The sequence below is a fragment of the Ochotona princeps genome, chromosome 32 (assembly GCF_030435755.1).
Source record: "Ochotona princeps isolate mOchPri1 chromosome 32, mOchPri1.hap1, whole genome shotgun sequence".
NCBI classification, from domain to species: domain Eukaryota; kingdom Metazoa; phylum Chordata; class Mammalia; order Lagomorpha; family Ochotonidae; genus Ochotona; species Ochotona princeps.
In genome coordinates, this window is record NC_080863.1 from 5598473 (window position 1) to 5621594 (window position 23122).

The following is a 23122-nucleotide window of genomic DNA, read 5'->3' on the forward strand; positions in this document are numbered from 1 at the left end:
AAAAGTCAGTCAAGGCAGAAAAGGGAAGAAAGGAAGAAAGAATCAATAGAAGCAACATTCTCCAGGTAATAAGTAAGACTGGAAGTGGTTTTTTGTTGTTTTGTTTTTGTCTTGTTTGTTTGCTTGCTTTTAAAGAATACTTAAATTTTGTATCCTGTTACCCTACCAAATTCTCCTGAGTTCCAGAAGTCTCTTGATAGAGTCCTTTGGTTCTCCTATGTAGAGAATAATGTCCAAACAGGGATATTTCACTTTCTCAGTTTCAATTTGAATTCCTTTAATTTGTTTCTTTTGCCTAATAGCTCTGGCGAGAACTCTCAATACTATACTGAATAGCAGTGGGGAAGGTGGACATCCTTGTCTAGTTGCAAATCTTAGTGGAAAACCTTCCAGTCTTTCCCCATTTAGTATGAGGCTGGCATTGGGTTTTTCGTGCATTGCTTTGATTGTTCTATGCCTGTCTTGCTTCAGGTTTTCAGCATGAAGTGGTGTTGGATTTTATCAAATGCCTTCTCTGCATCTATTGAGATGATCATATGGTTTTTATTTATCATTTGTTGATGTGGTATATCACGTTTATTGCTTTACGAATGTTCAACCATCCCTGCATGCCAAGGATGAATCCACCTGGCCTGGGTAAATGATCTGCCTAATGTGCTGTTGGATCCTGTTGGCTAGTAGTTTGTTGAAGATTTTTGCATCTATGTTCATCAGGGATATTGGTTTGTAGTTTCTCTCTCTCTCTCTCTCTCTCTCTCTCTTTTCTATTGTATCTCTATCTGGCTTTGGTAGTAAGGTAATAACTGCCTTCAAAGAAAGAGTTTGGAAGAACTGCCTCCTTTTTTGTTTGGAGTAGCCTATGCAGAACTGGGGCATGTTCTTCTTCAAATATTTGGTAGGATTCAGCAGTGAAGCCATCTGGTCCAGGACTTTTCTTGGTTGGAAGGGATTTAATTATTGCATTAATCTGTTGCTCAGCTTCCTATCCGGCTCCCCGTTAGTGCACCTGGGAAGGCAGTGGAAGACCGTTGAAGTACTTGGATCCCTGCCAGGTGCATGCGAGACCCACGTGGAGTTCCAGGTTCCTGACATCTACCTGGCCCAACCTCAACTATCCAAACCATTCAGGGAGTGAATCAGTGGATGCAAGAGCTCTTTCCCGTCGTCCCCCTCCTCCAACTCTCCCTTTCAAATGGATAAAATCAGTGTTGTCAAAATCAAGCATAGTTGCAGCTTCTTAACTTAGGAGAACAATAGCAATGGTAATTCCTTTAAAAAAAAAAAAAAAAAAAAAGAGCTCCTTTCCTTCTAGCAAAATCGTCATGGAAAATACAACAGAAGAAACCACAGAAAAGAGGAGAGATGTGGATCACCTGGAAAGTGATGGAGCAGCTGGCATTCAGAGCATTTCAATGGACGCCACCGTCCTCATCCTGCACAAGAGCCCATCTGAGTCTTGCTGACCGTGTTCCTGAGGGGAAGAGCGGGCAGGAATGAGGACCTGTGAGAGCAGCTGACTGGGCAGGAGCTGGAAGGTCATCCCCTGAGACACAGCGGGCTGGAGGCACATCATTCACACACAGCCTACCAGGGTCTTTCCAAGTGCTGATGAAAAGTGGAATTAAAAGAAAAAAATTCAGGGCTGACATTGTGGTGCAGTGGATTAAAGCTTCTAGCTGTGACGCTAGCATCCCATTTACGCCCTGGTTTGAGTTCCAGCTGTTCCATTTCAGATCCAGCTCCCTGACAGTGCACCCAGGAAAGTAGCAAAAGATGGCCCAAGTGCTTGGCTGTCCACACCCATGTGACCTGGTTGGAGTTCTAGACCTTCCCTGGCCCTAGTCCTTGCAACCAATAGGAAGTGAACTAGTGGACTGAAGATCTCTCTCTCTCTCTCCCACTTCCTTCTCCCTTTCTTTCTCTCTTCCCTTCTCTCTCCTGGAAACTCTGCCTTTCAAATAAATGAATAAATCTTTTTTTTTAAGATTCACTTATTTTTATTTCAAAGTCAGATATACATAGAGGAGGAGAGACAGAGAGGAAGATCTCCCGTCTGGTGACTCATTTCCCAAGAAGTGACCGCTACAACCAGAGCTGAGCCAATCTGAAGCCAGGAGCCAGGAGCTTCCTCCGGGTCTCCCACGCGGGTGCAGGATCCCAAAGCCTTGGGCCATCCTCAACTGCCCTCGCAGGCCACAAGCAGAGAGCTGGATGGGAAGCGGGGCTGCCAGGATTAGAACTAACACCTGTATAGGATCCTAGTGTGTTTAAGGCAAGCACTTTAGCTGCTAGGCCACTGCGCTGGGCCCTAAATCTTTTTCTTTTAAGGAAGGTTTTCAAAGTCTATGAGGGATAGTCAAAGTTTTCATGGGAATTTATATTATGAAAAACCTGCATGGATTTCAATTTTTTTCACCAAAGGAAACTGAACCTTTCATGCATTTCCTAGTGGAAAAGTTCTTGCTCCTCCTTCTAGATTTTTCCCCATTCCCTTGTAGCAGCAGTGCCCCTGGAATATTTGTTGGCCATGGCCCTGGCTGCCCACCTGTCGCCAAAGATCTCAGGACGGTTGACTGGGGTACTATCTTGGCTTTCCCTTTGAGAAATTGTCACAGTTTTTTCACCCAAGACTCTGGAGGCCCTGCCCCCAGCTTCAGACAGTTGATGAAGGACTCCTCCCTTTGCAACGCATCCAAAGCTGTTAGCCCAAGCTGGGAACACTCTAATCCTTTCTATTATAAAAATTGCATACAAGTATAATTACACATTGATCTGATTGCACTAATTTTCTTGAAAAATGTTATATGACTGACATCTTGTCTTCATTATGTAGTGTTTGCACTCTCCCATAAAAAGAAACTTAAGCTTGAGTGTTGCAGTCACTCAACAAGTACTACTTTGTTGACTGATGAACTGGAAGTCATGAAAGGAGTTACAGCTTTTTATAAAACAGGGATTGGCTGGTGCTATGTAGCAGGTCTAACGGGTTAAGCTGCTGCCTGTGATACCACATGACTCCTAGTTCAAACCCTGGCTGTTCCCCTTCTGGTCCAGCACCCTGCCAGTGCTCCTGGAAAGGCAGTGGAAAATGGTTCATGTTCTTAAACCCTTGCACCCATGAGGGAGACCTGGAAGAAGTTTCTGGCTCCTGACTTCAGCCTGGCCATTGTAGCCGTTTCGGGAGTGAACCAGGGGGTTGAGACTCACTCTCTCTCACTCATGCACACATGCACATACTTTCTCTATAATTCTGCTTCTCAAATGAAAAAATAAATCTCATTAAAAAAAGAACCAATCTGGGAGGTAACATTCGGTCTTAGCTTCTAAAGATGTCAGACATTGCAAGGGTACTTAAAAAGTTTGTAGAAAATGGAATTAAAAGACAGATTTATTTTCATGCACCAGACTTTGAAATCCTTTCACTGGTTTCCCCATCATCATCTGCATGTTTAAAGACCCTTCCTAAGCAGGTGGGTTTATTCACCCCAGTTCATTCCAGAGTAAGCATAATCCTATGACCTAGGTAGCATTATTTCCATTTTGCAGGCTGGGGATTTGAGGCTCAGGGAAGAATAATAATGTCAAACACTTTTTTTTAGATCACATCTGTCCCAGATAGGCAAGGCATTTGCAGAGCTGCCAGATGAATAATTTCACTTGACTTCCTTCCAACAGGAAGTACAAACTTCCACTTTCTGGGGCAGGTGTTCAGCCCAGCCGTTAAGATGTCACCCCCCACCCCCGCAAGGAATGGCCACAACTCACGTGAGAAGGTCTAGATTTGAGTCCTGCCTCTTCTCTGCGTTCTGGCTCCCTGCTAATAAGCACCCTGGCAGACGGCAGACAATGACTCAAGTACTTTAAACTCTGTTGCTCACAGGGGCAGCCTGCACTGAATTCCTGGCTCTCAACTTTCACTTTACTCAGTACCAGCATTTGGGCATTTGGACAGTGAACCAGCTAATGGGAGATCTCTGTCTCTTTGTCTTTATTTTAAAAATGAGCAGGACTTGTTTTTAAATCCAACTTCTAAACAAACAAAGACCCTAGAATATCAGGAGCAAGCATTTGTGCTAGTATGTGGGTTAGATTCCAAGCTCTGATTCTTGATTCCAACTTCCTGCCCGTGTGGACTCTGGGAGTCAGTGGTGACAACTTCAGTGATTGTCACCCAGGTCAGAAACCCGGATTGATTGCCTGGCCTGGCCCAGTCCCAGGCACTGTGGGCATCTTAAGAGCTAATCAGTGGATGTGTGTGTGCAGGGGGGTGTTCAGAATAAATAATAACATAAAATAATGAAATAGTGTACCAAAGAAGTCATGGTTGTGTGTCCAACACACTTCTCCCCCGGCTTACTCCCTCTTCCCCCGTCCTAGCTTCCCTCCCTCCCTTGGTTTTCTCACTCCTTTCCTCCCTGCTGTCCTTTCCTCCCTCCCTTCCTCCCTTCCTTTTTTCTTTCCTCCCTTCCTCCAACCCTCCCTCACCTCCTTCCTTCCTGCATTCTCTCCCCTCCCTCCCTCCCTTCCTTCCATGATGTACCCACAGAGGCAGCCCCAGCCTGATACATCAGTTTTGGTTGTGTGAGCTGGAGCAGGAAACATGTGAGGAAGTGGTGGATACCACTTGGTCATGGGCAGGGAGGTCTAACTTGGATCATCTAAGATTCTTCCTTGGGAACCCCTTAAGTACTGGTGGAGCGCACCTTTGGGGGTTGGGGTTCTCTGTGGGAACTTGGGTAAGTGCCACAGGAGCATGGATACTTCTGACAGATGAATAGCACAGTGCCTGGGCACATGCCCTCTGATGCCACCCACGTTTCTGTCAGTCCTGGCTCCACTACATGTTTGTGTGACTTTGGGTAAACAACCTTTCTAGAGGCCTTTTCTTCTTCTCCATATGTATCCCACAGGGAGTGGGTGAGGGGATTGCCAAAAGTTGACGAAAAACTGGAAGTAAAGGATGTTTATTTTGGTGCAAATATTTTTGACCCTTCAGTCAAGCGGTCGTCAATAGGTTCATGGATAAAGCGCAGTCTGGGAAAACTATGCAGTTTTCAAAAGGTTTTGTAACAGAATATGTTTATTTTAAAATTTAAAAATAAATAAATATATTTGAGAGTTTGAGAAACAGATGGGGAGGGAGAGAATGCGCCCCCTGCTGGCCCAGTGGTTAAGCGCAGGCAATGGCTGGGGCTCAGCAGGGCCTAAGCTAGGGCCAAAGCCAAGAACCGGGAACTGTTCAGGTCTCCCACGTGGTGTCTGGAACCTAATCACCTGAGCCATCACCGTTATACCCAAGAGTTACCTTAGCAGGAAGCTGGGATCAGAAAACAGAGTGAGGAGTTGAACCCCGGTACTCCAACGTGGGATGTGACTGCCCTTACTTGCGTTTTAACAACTGGGCCAAATGCTACCTTTAACCTTGTATTTTCGGTACATTTTTCCATGAACACTTTGAAGCACCCTGATATATAAAGACCTTGCTTAACATAACAGGTTCTTGCTAAATGTTAGCTGGTCATACAGTCTCAGTAAATGTTGGTTACTCTTAGAATTTATGCCCACATACCATTGAGGCCTTCAGAAAACTGGCTCACACAACAGAGCGAGTTGAGCTGTTCCATAAAATATGTAATTTTTTGTACCTGCAATGGGTAATCAAGGGCCTGTTTTCATGCTTCCTGTCTAATGAGTAGGCAGCTGAGAACCGAGGAATTAATGTGGGACGTGGGAGAGTCGGCAATGGGTTTGGGGTGAGGAGACAAGGGTTTGGCTTCCGCAGCAACTGTTCATTAGTGATGACTCACTGAGATGTACTTACCTGTAATACAGCGAAATGGGCCTGCCACTCCCACCTGACAGGGCTGTTTTGCAGGGCAATTTGGAAACTCTATGTAGGAGCACTTGGTAAACACCAAGATGAGGCACTCATTAGGCCCTTTGGCTGTACTGGATGCTTCCATACTATTGTTTTTTGGTTTTTTTTTATTTATTATTTTTACTTCATTAATTACATTGTATTATGTGACACAGTTACATAGGTACTTGGGTTCTCCATACTATTGTTAACACTGAATAGATCTAAATTAAATCTGATTTCTCTGAAGACTCAAGTTTTCTTGCTCTGAGAGGATTCTAAAGTAACTTCCTCATTTCCCACCACCACTCTAAGATGTACAAAACATGAAGGTAAATGGCACATGACCTAAACTGTACCTAACTTCTGCAAATAATTTCTTCTCATGACTGTGAAAGAGGAAAAAGAACATTCTAGAAGCCTAACAAGGATGGAAAGGGGAAAGAACTCCAAGCAGCCATGCTTGGCTGTTAACTGGGAAGCACTCTAGAGTCTGGTACCCGATTTGGCTATGATCTACTGAACACTTCCAATGCGAAGGTTAGAAAAGTCGAAAAGGCAGTCCTGTTCCGCGGGAAGGTTTGCTTGTGGAAGATGAGCTGTACTTGCGCGTTAAGACAGAGGAGAGGCAGGCAGAGGTGGCACTGGGGTCTAGGGTTGGGCAGAGCTTGGGAGAAGTGAAGTCTGAAGGACAAAAGAAGAGAGGGCAAGGCAAGGGCATGGAGAGGGCCTGGCCTGGGAGAGACAGAGCAACACAAGAGTGAGCACTGTTTCCACTCATGTCTACCACGTAAAGAATGTTCCAGAATGTTCCATATACCTCCTAGACATGTACCTTCCCAATTAGTTATAGCTGAGTTTCCTCCACTATGGGGGGAACCTTTTCATAATACTGAACTGATGTAAGAGCTCCTCCCGAATCAATGTTTGCTATTGCAAAATGCCACAGACGGGATGATGATTCTTTTACATGGTTTTGGGAAGCTGGTGAGTCCAAAATTACTTTAATTTTACTTCCAGAATTCCTGGCTTGTGAGGGATTGTGCTACAGTTTGAACATGATTTGGCTCCTGACGTTGTACAGATAGTTTAAACCCCACAGTCATAAACTGATTGTGCTAAGCGGAGGAGGGCCTCATCGGTGAACATGCCCTCAGCAAGCAGCTCCTGGGAGAAGGGGACAATGGCAGAAGGTTGTTACATAAGCTCAAGTCAGGACTAGCTGCTGTCCTTGCTCCCTGGCTCTGTTACTGTAATCAACCAGCCCCACCAACATGTCCAATTGATCTTACACTTGAACCTGCAAAGCTGTGAGCTGAAAAAAACTCTTTCCCTTCACAAAGTTTATTGCATCAGGCATTTCACCATAGTGATGGAAAGCTCGCTAACCCAGCCTGCCTTCCCAGAGACGGCCATCCTGCCATTCTAACTGCAAGGGGGTGAGGAGTCCCTCCTGCTCTTTGTAAGGGAACTAACCCTGGGTTGGCATTGTAGTGCAGCAGGTTAAGCCACCTCCTGAGAAACCAGCATCCTCCATGGGCACTGGTTTAAGTTCTGGCTGTTGTACTTCTCATCCAGCTCCCTGGTAAAGCATCTGGAAAAGCACTGGAAGATGGACCAAGTGCTTCCCTGCTACCACTGGGAAGACCAGAATGGAGTTCCAGGTTCCTGGCTTCGGCTCAGCCGAATGGACTTAACCAGCCTCTTTCTCTGTAACTCTACCTTTCAGATCATAAATCCTAAGGGGGTGGGGAAAGAGCAGGACCACTAATCCCACCCCCAGGGCTTGGCCCGCCTAGCCTCACCACCTCCACTGCTACCACCTGGGGTAAGGATTTCACCATTTCACAAGTATCAGTTCTTATCCTCAGAGCAAGGTGAGGGTTCAAATTTCTGTCTCAGACATCAACACCAAAGCCTGCAGAGGGCAAACTGTTTGCCCAAAGGGATGTAGCAATTAAGTGGACATAGACTCCTGTCTTCCAAAGTCTCAGCTCTTTCTAGAATACCCTTGACCTCCTCATTAGTATATTTAAAAGCAAATGTATCCGTGTGTCTGTGTTGGAGGGGGAGGTGTTAAAAAGAAAACTCGGGTAGGCCATTTAACCTTAAGGTTAAGATGCTCATTAAGATGCCTGCATCCCAGATGAGGGAGCTCCAGGAGACAGCTGGCTCGGGGTCCTTGTCTTCCCTCAAGAAAAGAATGTCAGATATGACACACACACACACTGGCCAAGTTCAGTGAGTAGACATATCAGACGGCCAGCCCCGAGAAGAACTGAGAGCCTCATCTGAGTTTAGAATGGAGTTTTCATGAATTTTTATCACACACCTTTTTCCTGGGATATTGGTAGATGGAGGGTCTTTGGGATGTGGAATTAACAGAATTCCTTCAAGGGCTTTAGCAACAGAGTGTTATTGGATCTAGGAGTCTTCTCTGTGTAGGGTGGGCAAGAATTCCCTCAGCTGCCCCCAAGGGAGGGCCAGGACCCCCCTAACAACGTTAGTGAACATGCACAGAGCTCTGATGTGTAAGGACTTGTCAGCTGCCACAGCGTGCTGCCACACTTGGTCCCTCAGGCAATCACACCCAAATTCCCAGCTTGGTCCTTCAGCCCCATGCCCACCCACACACAAGGGCTGATGTCTACCTGGCTGCTTACTGCAGTATCCAGGACTGACAGCGAGCTTCACTGCCACCATCAGCTTCCTGCTAGCGCAGACCTGGGAGGCAACAGGCCTTCCAGTATCTGAGTCCCTGTCGCCTGTGTGTGAGACTCACTTTTAGTTCCTCTAAGTGGGCTGTGACCCAGCCCGTCTCAGTTGCTTTGGGCATCTAAGCAAGTCCATCAGCACACAGGAACTCTCTCTCTTTCCAGCACTGAAGACAAGTGCCTCCACATCAAGTGTTTCTGAATTGATTTCCTGGTGACCGAGTTTGTCTCTGAAGCAATCCCAGCTCACATGCTCAGGAGACAGCACCGAGGTAGATATTCCCCTAGCGATGGCTATTTATGGAAGGACCAGATGGGGAAGCCTGGGGAACATTCTTGCTAGAAAGTCTTCAGACTCCATGCTGTTTCTGTCTTCTCTCACCTTGCATCCTCAACACACACACACACACACACACACACACATCACACCCACGGGCACTGGAACATCCCCAGTAGTTCTTTGTATTCTGAGTCACACAGGACCTGCACTGGCCACAGATCACACAGGCACCTTGCTTTAGAAGTCACAGGGGAATCTAGAATGGACAAGTGTACAGTGGAGTTTCTGTTGGGTGCTCAGACAGCCACTCCTCTCACTCTTTGTTTCTGAATCCCTTTCTGGGGACACTGAGGAAGTACTGGGCATTTGATACAGGAGTGCTGGCAGCTAGACCTCAGAATGGGGACTCTGTTTCCCAAAGGGGGCTGGATGTGGGGTGAGCAGTGGTCCCAGCAGGAGTGAGAGTGAGTGAGAGTGGGTGTTGGTGCAGGTAGCGACCAGATGTACATCGCAACAACTCTAGGTTGCCCTCGGGGCAACCTTGTTCATGCTGTTGGGAGCTAACTGGGAGCTGATAATCAGGCTCCGAAAACCCTGGGGGAGACCACAGGAATCACATCCATGTTCTTAGTAGTTGGAGGAGATGAGGCCACAGTGATGGCTGCCAGCTTCTCAACTCCTCCCTTGAGCAAGCCCTTCCATTTGCTTTTCAAGTGAATCCAAAACATCCCACAGGGAGCAAGACACCTGCCCAAGGTTGCCACCTGCCCAAGGTGTTGGTGACTCTAGGGTAGACACAGAAGTGGGGCTACTCTACTGAAAGCCCCTAAGTGCCACCTGTCCCCCCAGCCTTCATGTCCCTCCTCCCCCTGCTCACCCAGCTCCAGCCAATTAGCAGGCTCTGCCTAAGCTCCAGACCACCTCCTGTCTGCGCCTTGCATCTCCATAGCTCATATCCACTGGCTCATTCCCCTAAAGCCCAACCAGGGTCTCCCATATGGGTGGCAGAGACCCATCCATTTAGACCTTCACCTGCTGACTGTGCTAACAGGGAGCCTGCATCAGAAATGGAGCTGGGACTTGAATCCCATGTGGGAACTGGTTCGTGTCCCAGCTGCTCCATTTCCAATGTAGCTCCCTGCATGTGGTTTGGGAAAGCAGCAATGCCTTAGGCCTCTGCACTCACATGGCAAACCTCAAAGAAGCTCCTGGTTTTGGCCTGGCCATTATGGTCACTTGGGGGGTGAAGCAGTAGGTAGGAGATAATTCATTTTGTCCTTCAAATAAATAAAAATAATTGAACATGGGCCTGGTACAGTAGCCTAGTGGCTAAAGTTCTCGCCTTGTATGCACCAAGGTCCTATATGGGCACCAGTTCATATCCCAGTTGCTCCACGTCCCATCCAGCAACTTGCCTGTGGCCTGGGAAAGCAATAGAGGACAGTTCAAAGCCTTGGGATACTGCTCCCACGTGGGAAACCTGGAAGAAGCTCCTGGCTCCTGGCTTTGGCTCAGCTCAGCTCCAGCCATTGTGGCCATGTGGGGAGTGAACCAGTGGATGGAAGATCTCTTTCTGCCTCTTTTTCACTCTGTATAAATCTGCCTTTCAAATAGAGATCAATAATTTTTTAAAAAAATATCATAATGCCACTTAGCCTATCATCCATCCCTCACATCTCCCCTCCTAATTTTCTCACTTTCATTTCTTTTTATAATAACTTACTTTCCATTACTTTATAATGACAACCCTAATCCTCCACTACATGAAGATTTCAATGAATAGTAAGTAGAAAATCCACTGCTCCTCAGGAATATAAATCAGGATTTTAAAGAACATTCAAATCTCAGAATGTCACTTTTATTCACTGCATTACATCTTTTGACTATATACACCCATGTGGGAGACCTGGAAGAAGCTTCTGGCTCCTGGCTTTGGATCGACTCAGCTCTGGCTGTTGTGACCACCTGGGCAGCGAACCAGCTGATGCAGGATCTCTTGCTTTCTGTCTCTACCTTTCAAATTGAAAACAAACAAACCCCAAAACAAACCTTTTTTTAACACAGAAAAAAATACAGTCAACATGAAGTCAAAGTGTTTGCAAAGCCAAGTTACACCTTCGCAGCTCCTTGCTATTACAGATATTTTTATCTAAAAGACACGGACGAGTGTGTGTGCACACCCTTGACTATGCTTGCTGTCTGTTTGCTTGACCTTTAGTAATAGGGAAAACAAAACAAAATTAAAAAAAAAAACAGTTAATGCTCTTTCAAAAATCCAACCAAGCAGAAAATTGGGACCCACAGTGGCTGCAGGAAGAGACTGCGCACGGGGTAGAACCGAGTTCAGCCTGTCATGGATGACCCCATCCTTTGTCACTGCAGAAGAGGGGCCCATGGGTTGGTGTTGGCCGTGTCCAAGTCAGGGGAGCAGATGGGAGGGAAAGCAGTTCAAGGTGTGCTTGAAAAGAAGCTCCGCGCTGTTTTGAGTCTGTGTTTGTTGCTGAGTCACAGACCCTCTGTCTGGCCAACAAGAGGGAGCCCCTGGTCTGGGCCACTTCCTGGAGGGGTGGGGGCGGTGAGCTTAGGCAAGTCGCTGGGTCTCCCTCACCCTGCTTCTTTTACCTACACAGCGATGCAGAACCGCAGCCAGACCTCCAAGAGAGAAGATGAAGAAATGCGCTTTAGGGAACAGATATTGGGAAGGACAAGCATGTTGCTTTTCTGAATGGGATGGCTCAAGGTTACCAGCTCCCCCTGACAAACGCGCTCTACTGGGCGATTCTGAGGGTAATCTGGAGGATACTTAGGAATTCGGTGGTTCAGGAGGAGACAGAGTCTGGGTTGGGCTTCTGCAAAACATGCATACCAAGAGCCCTGAGGCTCGAGGTTGGCAGGGCAGGCTGGAGCGTGCAGACTGGGGGCCCCCGGGGGGTGGGGCTCAGTCCTGCTGAACACAGGATTTGAGGCAGGCAGGGGCAGGAGCCCAAGGCTGGAGGGCATGCAATGGCTTCTAAAGTCTCTGGAATTTTAGAACAAAGTTTCAGTTGTCATATCCAGTGAAATTTCAATAAACATGAGTTTGAAAGCATTTCTTTGGTCACGTGACTCTGCAAGAAGGAAAGGTGGCTGTGAGACCTTGGCCACAGCAGCTTTTGCAGGACTCTTTTTTTTCTCTTCTTTCTTATACTCCCACTGCTCAGGGATTCCATTGTTTTCAATTCACCCGTCATGACCATGAGGAAGCATCCCTGGACTCATAGTGTGACTTTTTGCAAATATAGTTTCTGTGTTCTCCAGCAACACCCTTCCAGATGTCTCCATATGTGTGCCCCTGCTTGTAACACTCCAGTGCAAAGGCTGGGGTCCAGGTCAAAAGCAGATCTACTTCCCCTGCTCTTGCACTTGCTAGTCCTTTCTGGAGTGACCACCACCACTTGCGTCTGAGGCCCCTTTTCTGAGGCTGTGGACTTAGCAGGAGGGAGGGGTCTTCTGCTGCCTGATGAGGGGCTCTCCTGGGCCACTTGTCGCCCGATGCCTCTCACTCCCAGTGCGCAACATGGCAGTGATCTATAACCTGTCCCATCATGATGCCATTGCTGTAGCCTGTCTTGTCTCTTTTCCTACAATTATTGTGTTTCCTGCCTCTTTACTGAACTGCTAGCTCAAGTTATACCACTCCAGAGATGAACAGAACACCTCTTTCCTAACAATTAAAACAGACACTTGCTCCTGCCTTTCCTTTCTCTGTAGTTTTATCTCTCTTTCCAACTCTCCGTCTTCCCCCACCCCCGTTCTGTAGTTTCCCTGAGTTTCCACAATGCCAGGGGTAACGCAGCAGGTGGAAATCGAGGCAGCCTCTTATCCATAAATCCAAAAAGCAAGTGACAAAGGCACTGTCCTTGAAGTGGACATCACTGCCATAGAACAACAGCCTTTGCTAGAAGGAGGCTCTTAGCTTCGATCCAGTTCACATCTTTTCTTCTGCACTGCTCGTCTCCAGTGGCGTTTACAATCAAGCGTTTCTTCCTGTTTTCCGAGCACTTTCGGCAGAATTGGTTTCTGTGTGTCTCGGAAACCTGTACAGCTGCTTTGGACATTCACAAAGTTTACAGCGACTTTGCTCACTTTCTCCAGGCATTCTTTCAATCCAGATGGTTGGAAGCGTCTGGACTCAGGCCTGTGGAGCTGGCACACACATGGCCTCAGGAACGAGAGGGCCTCTTCCCCAGACCTGATACGATCTGCTTTGGAGTGCGGGGTGGTGTGTGTGTGTGTGTGTGTGTGTGTGTGAGTGTGTGGTGGGGGATGTTTGTGTTTAAAATAACCAGCTAAATATGGGAGTCATTTTCCAATTACTGTGGAAAGATTGACCTCCGAGCCCCAAACCATAAATATTTTCTGGCGGATGGACATTCACGCATTCTGAGATAAGCTTGGGTATTCATGCAAAAGTTATGATCACTTGGATGCGATAAGCCCAAGGCTGAATGACATGATTAGCTCAAAGACTGGTCATTCCTAACAAAGACAATAATTACCATGGCATCACCGCTGTGTTCTGATGCCCATCAGTGAAACGTTAGCTGATTTCATCAAACTGCCCGAGTCTTGGAGGATCTTAGTTACAACCCAGCTCTCTCCTCACAAGCAATGACCTTCTCTTGTTTGTTTATTTGGATTTCTTTCTTTTTTTCTTCTTCTTCTTTTTTGGCCTCATGCCCTGCATGCCTCCACTTCATAATCTAGACTGTCATTGTGCCCTCTTGACCCAGCAGGGAAGTGGATGAATAATGAATGGAAGGATTGGTGCCAAGCTCACAGCTTCGGCACACAGGCCTTGGGCTGAGTTCCTACCTCTGGGCAACAGAGAAAGGAGAGAGGAGAAAAGGGGATGGGGGGGGTCACAGCATTGGAAGTCTTCCGGAAGTCACATTAGGGACTGTGCTGAGTAATGAGAGTGGATAATTTATGCATGTAGTGAATCTTCCGTCAATACTATTACTACTGTTGCTGTTGTTGCTTTGTGGTGTTTGTGGACACGACTACCCCCATCTTGTGGCTCTGTCCGAATGTGCATGGCCCCTACCCTAACTCCCATGATCCGAAGCACTCAGCTTTCCCTGTCTTCTTCAAGAACAAGAAAAGAGACGGAGAAATCAAATGGCGAGAAGGTGGTGCCATGTGCCAATGTCCAAGAAGAGGGGCCATCTGAATCGGCAGGCCGACTGAACAGCCTGATGTTCAAGAACGAGAGATTTGGGACAGCGCGTGTGCATGGAATACAGCTACTCCCTGACTATGGAAGAAGTCAGCTGAGAAAGCTATCTCAGAAGTTTAAAGATGAAGGGTTCAAGACATGTACAGTGAGTGTTTACTGCAAACGGTCGATAATAAACTTATTAAAATTCACCACTAGAACGGCTGTGTAGGAAATATATGTGAAATATCAAAGGTTCCAACATATTGAACAATAGAGTTACTATGAAATTATATTATGCAAACCACCCCAAAAGCCTGCCATATGATTCTAACAGGAAATATGCAAAATTAAAAGTTCAAAGCTTATCACAAACCCAGCAAGATAAGATATGGAAGCTCGGGTCAAAGCAGAATAGAACTGACACAAATGAGAATAATCGTGGTAAGGATGAGGGGTTGGTTTTTCTTTTCTTTGCTCGGTGAGTTACATAATGTAACTTTGCTTAAATTAGTATCTTTCTTCATTTTTTCTCTTCTTTTACTCCAACTTTTTGGTGTTTTTGTGTTTTATATCTAATAGATGTAGCAGGAATTTTCCTCTTTCAATTTTTAAGCTGACAGTACTTGGGGTCAACTCTGCCTTTGTATATATTTAGTCCTGTTAAAACATCACACTTTTAAATTTCTCCTCGTCCTACTTTCTCGATGTCTCTTCAGTGCCCATACTTGCCTCAAAAAAAAAAAAAAGGAAAAAGAAAAAAGCAAGATACCTAGTGATTTATTTTTCTTATCCTCTTATTTTTTCCTCTGGTTTGGAAGCAAGGTGTTTTTTCCCCTTGGATTTACCGATATTTCTATGTGATTTTCCTTGGGATATGAGTAAAGGAAGCCCCAGTGTAATCAGTCCCTTGACCTTATCTCAAAAGTACAAAGTCCTTGGGAAACTACAGCACAGTTCCGCCACATCATTTGTTCATCACAGACAACGTCTCCTCCAAGGTACTTGCTCACTCCCCTCACACTTCAGGCTGCCTTTCTGCTAATGTCTTCCTGTGTCGTGCAGTAGATCCCGCAGGTCTCCAGGCCTTTTGTTGTCTCCAATGACCACCATCTCACATTCCTCCTGGAACAGGTTTCTGAGCCTCAGCCATCTGTTGGTGGCACTATTCCTCATTCCCCGCACCCGCCCCTCCCTCCTTACTTTTTTTGCTTCTTTTTGTGTGTTTACTTGTCATAACTGTGGGTGCTCTACCATTTTTCTGCCTTCCAGACTCTGTCTTTGCAGTTTTGCTGTGATGAACCTATGCATAATTTGATTTTCATTTATCCTGTGGCAATTCCACCAGGAATTGGTTTTTTTATTACTCAGTTCTCGTCTGCTCTTTGTTCTTGTTCTTCTCCCTGCCTGCCATGCCTTTCATAGTCCCATATTTTCTCTCTACATTCTTCTGTGGTATGTTATTCATTCCCTCTTCAGTTGCCATTAACCTGCTATGAAACCTATCCATTGAATTTTTCTTTCAGTGATTATATTTCAATTTTCGAAACTTCTGTGAGGCTCCCTGCTAAATCTGTCACTTTGGTTCTTGATCAAGTTTTTGATACCATTTCTTATATTCTATAAATGTGTCATGCTTAATAATTCTGTCTCCTTTAATAATTTAAAAATCTGAAATTCTTAGGGAAGTTTCCAACTATTTATTTCTGTTCTCTCTGTCATGAGCATGTGTTTTTTGGTGTTTTTTCTGTTTGCTTGCTTTTTTAGTGATTTTTGATGGTAAAATATAACCTATTTTTTTAAAGATTTCTCTTATTATTTGAAAGAGTTACAGAGAGAAGGAGAAACAGAGAGAAAGGTTTTCCAACACCTGGTTTACTCCCCAAATGGCCACAATGGCTGGAGCTCGGCCAATCTGAAGCCAGGAGCCAGGAGCTTCTTCTGGGGCTCCCACATGGCCTGGGAAAGAAAAGGCTCCTGACATCAGATTGGCTCAGTTTGGCTTTTGCAGCCATTTGGGGAGTGAAACAGTGGATAGAAGATCTTTTGATCTCTCCTTGCTCAGTAGCCATCAGCTACCTGGGGCTCTTAAGTACTGTGGGTGTGCCCAATGCAAACCAAGATGTTCTCCAAGAACACAATCCACACTGTGCTTCAAAGACATCATATGAAAAAATAATGAGAAGATAAATATTGCTTTATGTTAATGTTTGAAATATATTATTAAAATCACCTACTTTTAAAAAAAGATTTATTTATTTTTATTGGAAAGTCAGATATATAGAGAGGAGGAGATCCCGACCCATGCAAGGCGAGGACTTCAACCACTAGGCTACTGCGCTTGTTGGGGCGTTTCCAAAGACAAACGTGGCTCACCTCCTGTTTCTCTGTGGCTGTTAGACAGCCCTGTTCTGAGCAGCTGCAGTCAATCTTCCCGGCCAAGATTCAGGCATCACTTCCTTCACTGAATGGGACCAAAAAGCAGCATTTTCTGTCCAAACTCAAAAGTTGGTACATAGCCAAAAGATGAGGGTTTTTTTTCCACTTTGGCTACATTTGCTTTGCTTGTGCATAGTGTTAGCTCTTTACCCAAAATAAAGCTTTGTGGAGTTCATTCACATTCATAATCCTGTATAACTTGGACAGGAGGCAGAGTGCTTAGTGGGGGAGAGAAAGGAAAAAGACAGCGGTTCTTCATTCACAAACTCCACCAGAAGATGCCGTTGTTTTTAATCATGCTTTTCATAGTGGCTGACAGGTGGGGGTGAATGATCAGGGGGATAGAGGCCATGGGATAAATACTTGGATGTTCCCTGGGACTCAGCAAGGGCCCCATTCATCACATCACCTTCTTGGCAGTGCCTCCAGTAAAGACCGAAGGTCAAATTCACCTCCTGCAAGGTCACGCTAACTGGGCACTGCTGTCCACTGTTCAAGAACACTGGTCAAGGGATGAAAAAGGCACTGAGAAAGCCCCCACAAGCCCACAGGGGACACCGGGGAGACCCCTACCCAGTTCAAGAAAGGATTTTCTTGTGCAGGAGGAAGAGAGTAGGATTTGTCACGATTTACCACCAGGTTATCGTCCTTCACCCACAATTCACAAAAGCTGTGAGAAGCAAAGGCTGTTTTCTGAATTCCAGAGGCAAACCTGGTTTGAAATGACATGAGGCTATTTTCAATCTCTTTCGAGAAATTCAGGGGATGGGTGAATGAAATTAAACAAACAAAAAAAGTTTATCTGGGGCAAAGAAGTTTGAAATTCATGTATTTGCAGGGCCATGAAAAGATTCATGGAAAACATATATTACGGGGGAAAAAAAAACAACACAAAGATTTCAACATTTTTGGCACTAAAATAAAGTTTTCCTTACATTTTTCTTTGAGCTTTTTGAAGTAATATATTACTTCCATGAACTATAAATATTTTAGAAGTAACACACCTGACCCCATGTGTGTTTTCCCACCTCCGTCTAACTGCTGCCCCTGCTCCCAACCTTTGGGAGTGCAAGCAAGACTCCCCGGGATGCCAGAGCTCGGAAGCAAGGTAAACTACTGAGAGCTCCGTCACTCCACAAAGCCACCCTTCCCTTCTGCTTCCTGCACGCAACCCTGCTCCAGACAGGAGGTGACTCGGTGGCTGGTGTGACCGTTACGGGGTATGTTCATGTTCACTGGGGTAATGAGTACTGCCTGTCCATCACACTGTTTCTTTAATACCACTTGTACTCATCATCTTCCTTTAGTGAAAGCATTTAGCAATTACAGTTTCCTTGCTGGCAACTTTCCTTGGTAACCCACCACTTGTCGACCACGCCAGATGGATGCTGAGCATTTGCTAGCGTTTGCTGCCCTTTGGGTTGAATTTCATCTTGCATGACAGAACATGAGAAAACTCATCAAATGGATATATATATATTTTTTTTTCTTGTCTCCTCTCCCCCAAAACATAATACACTCATTTCTCTCCTTGGGAGTGACCTCAACATGTAGCTCCATAGATAGCTTACAATGTACCGTGCTGTATTCACACACCTGTCGAGTTCTTCTCTGCTTTGCAGTGTCACTGCCTGAGCGGACCATAATGAGCTACATAACCCACAAGCCACAGCTTACATACACACCTGGCACACCACACCGAATTTCTACCTACTGGTCTTGGTGGCACCCCTCCTGGCTTCTGCCAGTGCAGGTGACCTCAGGATACCAGGGGACCCCCCCCAAGGAAGTGGATGCTGACATTCTGCTTTGTTCTCTGCATGGAAGCTCCTTGGAGGGACCCCTTACTACCCTCCTGTCTCAGTGGGTCTGACCCCAGCAACTCAGCTGGGAGGGACTTTGAGAAAAGACTCACCAGCCAAACCCAGCTCCCGCCCCACACCGACAAGATGGACACCATCTTGCACCATCTGCTGTAATTAATTTGTTTAATATGTTTTTGTTTCAATTCTTCTCTCTCTCTCTTGGGATTCTGTTTTTGCCATGAGTTCAGATGAGCTCAGGTTTCATGGGATCCCCCATCCTAAGGCAGCGCCCATGACAAAGACGATCCATGGAGAAATAGGTTATGAGTCTGTGATAGCTGGTGCCCTTGCTTTTCTTCTTGGTCCCCTCCTTCCTAAGAGCATCACATGAGCAGATGAACCCCCCTCTCTATGGCCCTTCAACGGTTCTGTGTGCCGACTGTGCCCCTTCAGCCTGCAGAGGTACATTCTCAAGCCCCGGGCAGGTCAGCATTGTGGGGAATAGCAGCGACTCACTCAGGCCCCATTCTGCTTGTTGGAGGGTTCCACTCAACCTGGAAAGAAAGCCTTCCCTGTGTTTTGGGTTGTCTGTTTTCAGGATTGCACTAAAGCTGCACAGAATAATTTCCAGGTGATCCTTTTTTTTTTTTCCTTTTTGCCTTGGTTGGGATATAATTCACATAAGCTACAAAATCACTATTTTGAATGGTTTCCATTACACTCATGAGGCTGCGTAACTGTCACCCAAACAGGAACCCCCACCTTAGTCAGCACACACTTTCACGGTTCTCTTTGCCATTCCTGGCATCCACTAATAATTGACCAGAGTAGTGTGACTAGATAGTGTGAAAATGAGAGGCATGGGTTAGGCTGGTGTTTAGAAAGGCAGTCACTGAAGGAGCTGACCATTTACTGGCTAGGAGCCCTGACGGCCACAGAGCCTGAATGGGAAAGCTGCTCTGCTTGCCCCCTCATGTGTGGATTTCAGAGCTTTGCCCAGAAAGAAAACAATCTTCATTCCACATTCTTTGACATTCCTCTGTGGGTCTAAACCTTATACATGTGCAAACCAAGATCACCCTTATCATTGACTTGGTGCTTTGCCTCTAAAATAGTTGGCACTTCTTCCCAAAGCAACACTGAAAAACTAATACTGGGTTAAAAAACATAACCATGGGAGGGTGAAAAGGGCGCGGTGGTGAGAACCTACCACCCTGAGCCCTCCTCCCGTCCCGGAGCAGCGCATCCTCCGTGGCCCCAGATGGGCCCTGCTGCCTCGCCAGGCCTCACTTCTGCACCAGACCGACTTACCGGCAGTGAACCATTCTGCAAGGGGACCTGAAAGAGCTCGTGGGAAAGTGGAATTAAAAGAGGATTTTTATTTTAGTGTAAATCATTAGTTTTTCTAAGTATACATTTATATGTGGATTTCAAATTTCCTGGCAGCAGTCTTGACTTTTAATTCTCTTATGAGCTTTTTCAAAGTACCTGGCTATTCTTCATTTCTATGAAAGGCTTGCAGCACTACGACCCAGATTTTAGAAAGCTGAATTTGCTTGGGTGGTCCTTTAGTTAGGGTTGGTATTCCATTAAATCCTTCAGTGAAGTAAGGCAGTGAATGGTAACAACTCCAAGATCCCTGAGATTGAAGTCTTGTTTGAAATGGGCTTCTTAAATAACAAAAATCTAAGTAGTCTGAATGTGTACTGTGGGAATTTTATTTTATCTGCTTAAAGTTGTTACTTAATTTAAATGTAAAATTCTTCATGAATAAATCAATAGCAGTAAAATTTAAACAGTCTGAGAAAGAATGTCCTAAAAAGCATTTAAACAGGAAATTGATTTTTTTTTTTTTTTGTGGCTCTGGGTTCTCATAGTGAAGATATATCAAGTGATATTTCTCAAAGTTTCTTCAAAATACTCAGTGGAACCTGGATTTTAGTGGCTGCCATTGAAAAATTCAGCTCATCTTTATCGTTATATTCATGAGAGTTTGTTTATGTTTAATTTGCACACTCTAATTCAGCGAATCCATGAACAAAATGTTTTGGAGCAGACTTTAAAAGTTGCCTTTAGTTCCATCATATTCTATTAGAATCCTCTGCTAATGAACTATACACGCGCTGGGTTTGAGTGTCTTCTTTGCATGGGATGTTGACGTCTGGTCTCCATTGTAAGGAATTAAAAGGTGGGCCCAGGTAAGTCCACTGAGGGAGGACTCCATTGCTGGGTAAGGGAGTGGAGTCATTGGTCACCCTGAGAGTGGGTTCCCCACCAAAGCAGCTTCTCTGGCTACTTGTTCAAGCTCCCTCATACTCTGTATAGCATTGTTTGTTTGAAGTTTTTTGGTTGTTTTTTTTTTTTTTTTTTGAGCCCTATATTTAGCAAAATTCTGTGCAGCAGCCAACCACCAAAACTGTAAACTTTTCCCCAATGCAACGCGATCTCAGTGAATCTGCCAGCACAGCCGTCTGCATGGGAAGAGGGAGAGGTCAGGCCACTGCTTGTGCTGAGCCATCTCTGCTGGAATGCATAGCATCTCCTCCAAGTGGAAAATCACTCGAACTGGCTCCTTTCACGAGCTAGCACTTTCCTGAGTGAGACAGCCGTGGACCATTGTAACCAACAAGCCGGGTTGACCTGAGCTGAACTGCTACGCATGTTTCCTTCAGCGCTGTCGTCTGCTGCCTGTGTTTTAAGTAGACAGAAACATTCTTAATCCGTCTGCACAGAAAAGAGTCAGTTTAGCCACAATAGGCTTGAATCAAAACACCCACTGATGGGAGGGAGAAAAAAGGTAATTCTAAAGACCTTAGTTATCAAGTTGGGTGTCCAGAAGTTTCACGAAGCAAAAGTGGAATCAGTGGGTGTGATAGTTGGGAAAGACCTGCATGTCATGAAGGGCGGGGTCCCCTTGTCTCTAGGACAAGGACTTGCTTGAGCCTCACTGGAAATTGTTGGTTCCACTTGTTGGAGAGACCAGAAGCACTGTCCTTAAATCCATTGCTGTAATAGACTGTGTTAAGAATCCTTCAGAAAGTTCATTTAAAAATGGAAGCAAAAGGCGCCAGTGCTGTGGCATAGTACGGGAAGCCTCCGACTTTGCTACTAACATCCCACACATATAAGCACCAGTTCGAGTCCTGGTTACTCCACTTTTGATCCAGCTCTGTGCTAACGTACTTGGGAAAGCAGTACACCCATGTTGGAGGCCCCAAAGAAGCTCCTGGTTCCTGGTTTTGCACTGGCGAGCTCTGGCCATTGAGTCCATCTGGGGAATGAACCAGAGGATGGAAGATCTCTCTTCCTCCGTCTCCCTCTCTCTGTGTAATCTGCTATTCAAATTAATATTTAAAAATAATCGCTTCTCAGCCTTTTGGCTAAGATCAAGTGTAAAGTAAATAAAAATATCTTGAAAAGTGAAAGATAAGTATATTTTGGTACCAAAAATATTTGAAATCCCTAGCTGAATCTATTGTTTCATAATATACTTTTGGTGAATTTTTTAAGTACTCTGGGCTACAAAATTTCAGGGCTTTTGGCACCATTTTCCCATGAGCTTTGGGAAGTGTCATCATTTTGTAACCTTCTGGGCACTCAATAGCCACCCTAAAAGTGGATTGGAAAAAAATTGGAGGATGTATTTTCCCATTATTTTGATTTCATAAAAATGCAGGTAAGCAAAGTCAAATTGAGACTATCTAAGCAGCATGAATCATTTCACCAAGGCCTTGAGTCTGAAGTTAGCTTGTTTGCAGCTGGTTGTGATAAAGGTGCACTCAGTCTCCTCTCTTTGTAAACATATTTTTTAAACAAAGTGAAGCGTGTGAGTAGGGATGTTTTAGCAGAACCTTTGGGGAGGAAATTCCACGTCTCCACAGCAAGTCTTCAGTATGGAGGAAAAACAGGCATGTGGATTTTTTCTTTTGAGCTAAGATATTTCTGCCTGAAACTGAGGCAGAGCTAAATAACATGGAAAACCCATAGGATTTTATTTTCTGAAATGGGATGAACTAGAACAGTTATCTAAAGAAGCAAGACATCTGGGCAGGGACCCAAGCAGCTGGCTTTCTAACACAGATGGCCTGGTTGGGACTGGCGCTCCCCTTCCTGTGCGTACTGTCAGACTGCTCTGGGTACAGACCCAGGCATCCAGAAACGGAACTCTCTGTGTGTCCCTATAATGAAAGCTCAGTTCTGTCTTAAACCCCCGTTCTTGCTGAAGGTAGAAAATGTAGTCACTTCCTAGTACAACCTTCACTGCCAAGAGTTCCCAGCCCTCTGGGACTTCCCCTGCCCCCCTCTTCCTCTTCCGAAAGGCTGATGTGAATTCCAGAGACAGTCTAGCCTTCTGCCGCAGCCTGCCTGCCTGGCTTCTGCAGGCACCCCTGCAGTCTAAATTTAGAACAGCTTCAATACAGCCCCCACCCCCTGTGAATACTCTCTCCCCCATCCTGTGCAGCTACTAATCCGCTTTCCACCTTTATAGATTTGCCTCTTCTGGCCATTTCACAGAAGCAAGACCGAAACACAAGATTGTCTTTTGTGACTTGCTTCCTCCATAGAGTATTACGTTTGCAAGACACAAGCAGGTTGTAACACAAAGCAGCGCTTGACCAACGTTTTCTGAGGCTGCGTAATACCTGCCATTTCTTCCTCTTCGTGTTTATCCATTCATCAGCTGGGTTTGAACATGCGGGTTGCGTTTACTTTGGGGTTCTCCTACATAACGGTGCTATGAACAAGATTGCATGGGGATGTTTTAATCTCCATACCTCCTGGATATCAAGTGGGACGTGCAGATCACCTCCTAACTGCCCTGTTTTCTGT